Raw genomic sequence first — 8785 nt, 5'->3', positions numbered from 1 at the left:
GTGATTTCTCCCTTTCTGTCCCTCTGTCTCTCTCTGTCCTTTTGGTGAGCACATGCCCCCCCTATACAAAAACCCCTCCAAAAAAAAAAAAAAAAAAGGATCACGTCTTTTCCTATGATCCAATATCTTCCCATGTCTCTTTCCTCCTTTTTAAAAAAAGACCTCTTTATTAAGGTATAATTGAAATATAGTAAACTACACATACTTAAACTGCATATTTTGGTAAGTTTTGACACATGTCAAACCATCACCACAGTCAAGACAATGACTGTATCTATCACCCTCCGAAGTTTCAAGTCTGTTTGTCATCTTCCCCTTGTCCCATAGCAACCACTGAGCTGCTTTCTATCCCTATAGATTAGTTTGCAGTTCCTAGAATTTTATATAAATGTAAGAAAACATTATGTAGGAATTTTTCAAAGTAGCTTTATTTCCTTCATGAGAGATAGAAATTGAGAGGGAGAGGGAGAGAGAGCGAGAGAAGAGCCCCTTTAGCAGGTTCTCACGCTGTGAACTCTCTCCCAGCCTTTCCCAGGATCACAGGCATGCACATGCCGGTCATGTACAGGTCAACCCAAGAACCAAGCCCCGGTCTTCCACATGGCTTCTGGTGCTGCAGAGCACTGCACCACTGCACTGCTGGAGCCGGGCCAGAATGCAGTTTTGAATAGATTGTTCTTTTTTTTTTTTTTTTTCAATTTTATGTGCAGTAAAATCTGCTGGTTTTAAGTGCATGTATGTGTCAGGGTTCTCCACAGAAACATAACTGATAGTGTTTGTGTGTGTGTGTGTGTGTGTGTGTGTGTGTGTATGCACCTATGTGTTGCTTAATGATGGGCTATATCCTGAGAAATACATCATTTAGGCTGGTTGGTTACTGTGTAAACATCATTAAGTGTACTCACATCAAGCTATACCCTAGCACACGTCCGGGCTTTATGGCACAGCGTATGATCATCTTAGAGACCACAGTCATGCATGTAGTCTGTTGTTGACCAAATGTCATTGTTATTCTGGAGCCTGTGATAGGATGCATGTGTGTGTGTGTGTGTATGTGTGTATGTATGCCTTTGTGTGTGTGTGTGTGTGTGTGTGTATGTGTGTATGTATGCCTTTGTGTGTGTGTGTGTATGTGTGTATGTATGCCTTTGTGTGTGTGTGTGTGTGTGTGTGTATGTGTGTACATCTCCTTATCTGCAGTGCTGATCAATGTCAAGGTGAGGCTCCACATTCTGCTGGCATATGAATGTGTGTCTGTGTGTGTGTGTAAAGAGAAACAGGTTGGTTCACATTAAAGAATTGGCACACATAATTGTGGGGCTGGAACGTCTGAAGTTTGGAGGACAGACCAGTAGGCTGGAGCTCAGGCAGCAGCTGATGTTACAGTCTTAAGGCAGGTTTCTTTTCCTTTGCCTGGAAACCTCTGTTTTTCTCTTAAGGCCTCTGTTTGGATGAGGCCCACCTTACTGAGGGTAATCTCCTTTATTTAAAATTATAGATCAATCACATTTACCAAATATCTTCACAGCAGCACCCAGATTAGTGTGTAATTGAATAGCTGGGAACGATGGCTTAGCCAAGGTGATGTGCAATTTAGTACTTTTAATCTACTAACATTCTGCCATCATTACAAAAGAATTTTAGTAGTTTCATCACCCCAACGTCTTACAAAACATTTTCTAGAGCCAACAGGTGGTATAGTGGTTAAGGTGACATGGCTGACCCTGGTTTGAGTCCCAGACCTGGCAGTTTGAAAATCACACACATGCGTGTGGGTCTAAAATCCTAGGAAGAGAATGAAGGAGAAGGGACTGTGGCATGGCCCTTCCCATGGTGGATGATTTCTCATTTTCTCTCTCACTGTCTCTCTCTGTCTCTCTAGCAAACACACATACCCTATGGCAAAAACCTTTAAAACCAAACCAAAACAAAACAAACATTCTTTGAAGTCATCTTTCTTTATCTCTTTTCTTGCCTTTGAGGTTACTTTGAGGTTATCAAAGAAAAAGAGACTAGACACTTTTAGTCTAATTTTTCATGTCTTCTAATCTAACAAATTTTAGCAAAGCTTTCCCATAACTGCCTGCTTATGATCTATTACGTATCTATATGTTAAAACTGGAAAAACAACCACTCTCTGATAAGGCCTGATTCTTTGAATCACATTAAAAAATGTTGAATTCCATTGGTCTGCACCAAGTCCTGCTTTGTGTTATATGTGTTCATAAGAGGTGTTCATTCGTCCACGCCCCCAAGAGGTTAGTAGGAGTTGGTCCATTTTGCAGAACAAGAAATGGACCTTCAGAGAGGCTGAGAGTGGGCACAACCAATAGGTGAACTGAGATCTGAAAATAGTTGTGATTCCCATCCTGTGCAGCCCAGAGGCCACCTGAACTATGTGCCTTTCACAAACCTACTACGGCGTCATGTGCGCATGACTAAGCCAGAGTGAAGGAAAAGAAAGCCTTGTGAAAGCTCTGTAGGCAGGGAGCATGGACAAGGGGTTCACCTGGCATTTCCCTCCATGCCTAAGGAAGCACACCACAAAAAGGCACTTGTGGGGCCAGCAGTTGGTATAGTGGTTGAGGCGCTGGACTCCTATATGGCCAACTGTGGTTCAAGTCCCGGACCTGGAAGCTTGAAAATCAGGCTGGGTAAGTGTTTGTGCATGCCCAGAATCCCAAGAGGAGAATGGAGGACAAGAGATAGCTGTGTATAACCATGCCCCTGGGGGGTGGGGGGCGATTGCTTGCGTTCTCTCTCTCACTGGCAAGTGCATGTGCCCTATGGGGAGGGGAGGAACTTGTATATATGTAATTTTCTCTGTTGCCATTGTTGGAGTCCTTGGCTTTTAGGGAACTAGGTTAGAAGACATTAGGGAAAGCATTCTTCCCAGATTATTTCCCTTTCATCTTTCTCTCACCAGCACAGTCCTTGACTAGGCAGAAAGTAGCCAGTGCTTCTGTGAGGGACCTGGATGAATTTGCTCATGGCTTTGCATCTCCTTTGCTCCTTCAGGCCTCCTCCAGCTGCTGCCTCTGCCACAAGCCATCCATGCGGTTCTGGGTTCTCACCATGGAACAGCCCCTGCTTCACTCCCCAGACCAAAATTCATCCTCCATGTTAGAATCTTGGTGCTACTTCCTATTTCTCTTTGCCTTCTCCTTCCTGTGCCTAAGTCTTCTGAGCATTTACTTAACTGAACTTTTCTTCAACATGATATTCAATGCCATGCCAACATGGACTACCATGCCAGAAAGTCCTTCTTCTGTACTGTGTTTGAAGATCATATTTATGCAGTGTTCTCTCTTCATTGCTGTCTCCTCTTCCACCCTGTGACTTTCCTACTCAACAAAACAACCAAAAGACAGTTAAACTAAGAAAGAAATGACTAACAATTAAGAAGAAAAGAGAGTGACTAGTAGTATGGGAACTATCAAGCAAGTTAACACAGGGCTGTGGACTTGAGGCCTCAGGCCAGTAAAAGCAGATCAGCATGGAAGAAAATTTAGCCTGATGCATGAAGCAAGTAGAGGCACAGAGCATCTCTTAAGAAGTGATTTTTGTGACTTCTGCCATAGAAATCGTACGTCCTGGATTTTACTGAACAATTTCAACTTCGATGCTTTTATTCTGCACTTGTCAAGTCACACGTTCTGGTTGTTGACTTATAAAACATGGTCATCTGGGGCCAGCAGGTGGGGTGGTGGTTATGGCACCAGACTCTCACATGGTTGATCGCAGTTTGAGTCCCAGATCTGGCAACTTGCTTTCTCACTTTCTCTCTCTAGTGCGCACACATGCCCTATAATAATTTTTTTAAAAATAATAAAAAAGTTAAATAAATAATTATTTTTAAAAATCTAAACAAAAACACGGTCACCTTGCTTATAGGTGAGCCTGTGTAATGTGAGGTCATTGCAGTAACTAATTTTTCTTGGAGGGTGTCAAACATGACTGAGTTCTACCAAACTGTATACAAAATGAGTCATGTTACTGAATGATACAGTGCAGTTACCAGGTGGTTCTGCTAATAACTGGAAACACATTTCTATATTTCATAGAACCAAGGAAAGGAAAACATCACCAGGAAAATGTTACATGTGGGGACAATTATTCAATAGGGCCTTGGCTGGAATTTGTGGATATGAACATAATTCAGAGGCAAAAACGAAATATTGGAATAACACATGGAAATTTCTCCTATTGATGCAGAATTATAGAACACAGGAATTAGCATTCAGCCAAGTTTTGATTATTCAAGGAATGATGACCCAATTTATAGATTACCAAAGTTTTCCTCAATCCTTTCTCATCTCCGTACTACAGTGCTTCTCAAATTTGAGGAATATATTTAGAAATTAAGAACTTAGAATTAAGGAAAAAGGAAAAGTATCATTAAAAGGCCATGATGCTTCTTAAATTATTTGCATTGTAATTATATCAAGATATGAACAAAATAAAAAATGTAAGACTAAATTCTTATGCTTTTGTATGCTCTTGTTTTAAAAAAAATTTTCAATGCCAGTTAAGGCACTGGACTTCCACGTGGCCAATTGCAGTTCAAGTGCCAAACACTCGATTTGCTTTCTCACTTTCTCTCTCTCTTTTTCTCTGTCTCTCTTGTTCTGGTCAAATTAAAAAAAATAATAATAATAATAAATAAAATTAAATAAAAATAAGCCTTTTTAAAATATACAAAATGAACATGAAAACCACAAAGTTAATAAATCCCATACTAGCAACATTAATTTTTTTAAGAGAGATTTTTGCTATAGCGCATGTGCATTTGCCAAAAAGTGATAAATCACCCCTCCCCTCCAGGGGATGGCCATGGCACAATCTTTTCTCTTCCATTCATCCCAAAATCTTCCAGGGATTTTGGGCATGCACGCACACATGCCTGGCATGAGTTTTAAGCCACCAGGTTACAGGACTCGAACCATGGTCTACTATGTGGGAGTCCAGTGATGTAACCATTATGCCATCTGCTGGTCCCTAGCAACATTAATTTTCAGGGATGGATGATATCGTTTGAGGAACATGTAATCTCCCCATGTGAAAAGGAGCAGTGGAGAATCAAATGCTAGAAACCTGAGTTGGCAATCCAGAATCCCAGTTCCTCTAGTAAGGACACTCTTTACCCAGGGGTCTGAGAACTGTAGCTTGAAGAGCATTGCTTTTATCTATATGGAATTGATTTTCTTCTTCCATTCCTGTACTCTCTAATCTGCCAAGGACAAGGTGCCATGAGAATTCAAAATGGGTCAGGTCCCCTTCTTGGCAAAAGGTGTTGCTAACAGGAATGTAAGATTGTTTGTCGATTTCAATTAGAAAAACATTTGACCTCCTTTTCTTGGGTTTTCATGGCCATAGTTATTAGAGGATTATTTATACTATTGCCTTTGCAGAAATGCCTGCCTACTGCCAGGACTGACTGCAGCATGGCCGGCAGACACATGCCTTTTCCAAAGACTCCCACATTGATTTTCGAATGACGGGAACACATTTATTAGAACTGCCTTCCATTGTAAGTGGATCCACTTGAAGGAGCAGCCAGCTTGTGTATTGTGATGTAAATAGTACTGTTCCGCACTCAGCACTTTCATTTTCTAAGTGTTTCACAAACACTGACTAATTAATAACCTTCTTTTCAGTGCTGCCAGGGAGAAGTTGTAAGGAGAGAGTGATGGATGACTTTCTAGATAAACACATATTAATTTTTACCCTGGGCTAAGGGAAAAGAATCAAAAATGTACAGACAACTGAACGTTTTCTGTGTCTGCCACTTTGCTATTCATTATTTTATTTAAATCTCAACCAAGAATCTTGGCATAAAGTTCTCCTTATCATCATTTTCACAGATGGGGAAATGGCAGATTGTAAAAGTAATTCTCTGATAAGTATACAGTTACAGTAAGGGATGGAGGTGGCATTTGAACTCAGGTCTGCTAGTTTCTTTCTTTCTTTCTTTCTTTTTCTTTTTCCAGAGAGGTTTTCGCTACAGAGCGTGTGTGCTCGCCAGACAGAGAGAGAGAGAGAGAGACAGAAAGCGAGAAATCACCCCCCAGAGGGGATGGTCACACCGCAATCCCTTCTCCTCCATTCTCCTCTCGGGATATTGGGCACGCACGCACACGCGCCTGGCATGAGTTTTAAGCCATGGGGTCCAGGACGTGAACCGCGGTCAACTATATGGGAATCCAGCAACATAGCCATTACGCTAACTGCTGGTTCCCAGGTCTGCTAGTTTCTGATGCTCACAGTCATTTTGTTACTCCACGGTTCAAATTATTTAGCATTTCTGCTGTGTTAGTCATTATCATGATTATGGTCAACAACAGGTGTTATTAATATTTAATGACCATAATATGTCAAATACATGTAGCCTCAGTTCATGAGACACTGAGAATTCTATGCAACTCTTCTGCTCTTGCTCAGTTCAGAAATGGTGAATATTTGGATTTGATATTAGAAGCCATTTTGGTTTCATTCCTGTTTTAGAAGCAATTTTTCATGGGCCCAAAGTCTTGGACTTGTGAAAAGCTGGAATTGAACACAATGTTTGCTTTGTCCTTAAAAGTCATAGTCACAACGCGCCAGATGTTCTAGTCTATGATAAAAAATTCTAGTTAACTTTTAATGGAAGAAAACATAGACCGGTGGTGAAGACATTTCCTTTACTCTTTTTCTATTATCATTACAAAAAAATGGCCATAGCTTCTTCTGGTGTATCTCTTAGTTTGAAACACACTAAGTACTGGAGAGCTATTTCCTGGGCTGGCACCTAATGTTCTACCCTAGTTTTTATGATCGGATTAAGCGATATTCATGGCCAAATAATGTCCCATTACTTTCCACTCTTTTGTATACAAACCAATGGAAGAAACCCTATTCCCTGACTGCTTCCCTTCTTAGCAGCTGTCATAGCAGCAGCTGGGGCCATTGAGAGAAGATGACCCTAAGACAGGACCCAGATGCTAAAGTTTTGCTCTTTCAAAGATGATGGGACAGAGGATGTGGAGTTTCAACTTGTTCTATCCTTACACTGGCGAGTGGGAAGGTGAGATTCAAACCTGAGTCTATAGAACTCTGAAAGCCCATGATGAAGCTGTCGTTGCTAAAGTCACTTTGACCTCTATCAAATGTAGGTTCTTTACATATTCATTTAATTGTTTTATTTTTTTTTCAATAACTGAGTTCTCAATATTCTAGATGCTGGGAAATTTGCAGGGAGGTAAGCAGTGAAACAATGATAAAATTCAGCCTTACCTTCTCTAAGGTACATATATTTTTTTCCCTTACTCCTATACATTTGTGCATATGTAGCTATTACATGAATACATACATACACATTTCCATGAATATAAACTATACTCATAGATATGTATATGTGTATAGTTGTTATTGTTTTTGTTTTGCATTTGAGAAGACTAAGACACAATGAAGTTATTTACACAAGATTACATTGCTGGGACCAGCAGTCAGAGTAATGGCTATGTTGCTGGACTCCCATGTAGTTGACCGCGGTTCGAGTCCCGGACCTGACCTGGTGGCTTAAACTCATGCCAGGCGTGTGTGCGTGTGTGCCTGTGTGCCCAAGATCCTGAGATGGAGAATGGAGGAGAAGGATCATGGGATGGCCATCCTCCCTGGGGGCTGATTTCTCACTTTCTGTCTCTCTGTCTCTGTCTTCCTGGCAAGCACACGCGCCCTATAGCAAAAACCTCTTCAAAAAAAAAAAAAAAAAAAAAGATTACATTGCTAAGGATGGTAGAACTTGAATTTGAATCCAAAACTTGCAATCCTAATATTTGACCATGCTGTTTTCAGTCTGTGAAATTACAAAAAGCAAATTTTTGCTGTTCAAAGTAGAATCAGATTTAGGAAAATGGCCCCAAACCATCCACCTTCCACACTACTAATGGGGTGTCATTCGTATGCCATTCCAACAGATTTCCAAGAGTCAGGCCATGAGTCCCTTTTTGCATGTTACTCATTATAGCGGATGCCAGCTGGACAATCACTTTCACTTGTTTTGGGAATTACCTGGACCTTGTTTGTATTTAGCAGAATCCAGGGAATAAAGAATATAGCCATTGAACTGAGCCACAGAGCTGTTTATCAAAGGTAATCTACAAGGTCAAAGGAAAGCTGATATGTGATGTAATGAAGGAATTTGCGGCAGTTTGTTGCCCTCTCATTTTCGTGAATTACCATGGTGCAAGGCAGAGTATGAAGATATCCAGACATCCAGACTAAAATGCTGTCGTAAGAACTTCTCCACCAATTCCCTCTCAGAATTACTCAAAAGAAATGAGAGAAGCATGCATTGCACCTTGGATGAAGCTGAGAAAGCTGGTCATCCCCCAGTCACTATTTATGAGAAAGGAGTGATAATGCACAAAAATCAAACAGGAATATGGGAAGACTGAGAAAGGATACTTTAGCAACTAATGTCAGACAGAGCTGGTGGGACACAATGAGACTGTCTTGAGGGTTCAAACCAACAATCCCTTGTTTGAAACAATTGGAACATACATGTAGTCTGAGTGAAGATGTGTTTCTGGACCCGATCTGGCAGAGAGATGAAACTTAGTTGGCAGATTTGAATGAAGGAATAACTCAAATAAGCCATATGTCAGGAGACTTTAAAATGTTTTGAAAAATGGACTAAAGTATGAGTTTATTTTGGCACAAAAAAATAAGTTTGATATCCATGCATGGCTTTTTCATAATATGTATTTTCCACAAACTTTTTGAAGACCTTTTGTAATAGGAAGCA

The sequence above is a fragment of the Tupaia chinensis genome, unplaced genomic scaffold, assembly GCF_000334495.1.
Source record: "Tupaia chinensis unplaced genomic scaffold, TupChi_1.0 Scaffold000366_1, whole genome shotgun sequence".
NCBI lineage: Eukaryota > Metazoa > Chordata > Mammalia > Scandentia > Tupaiidae > Tupaia > Tupaia belangeri.
Note: the sequence above shows the minus strand (reverse complement) of the source record.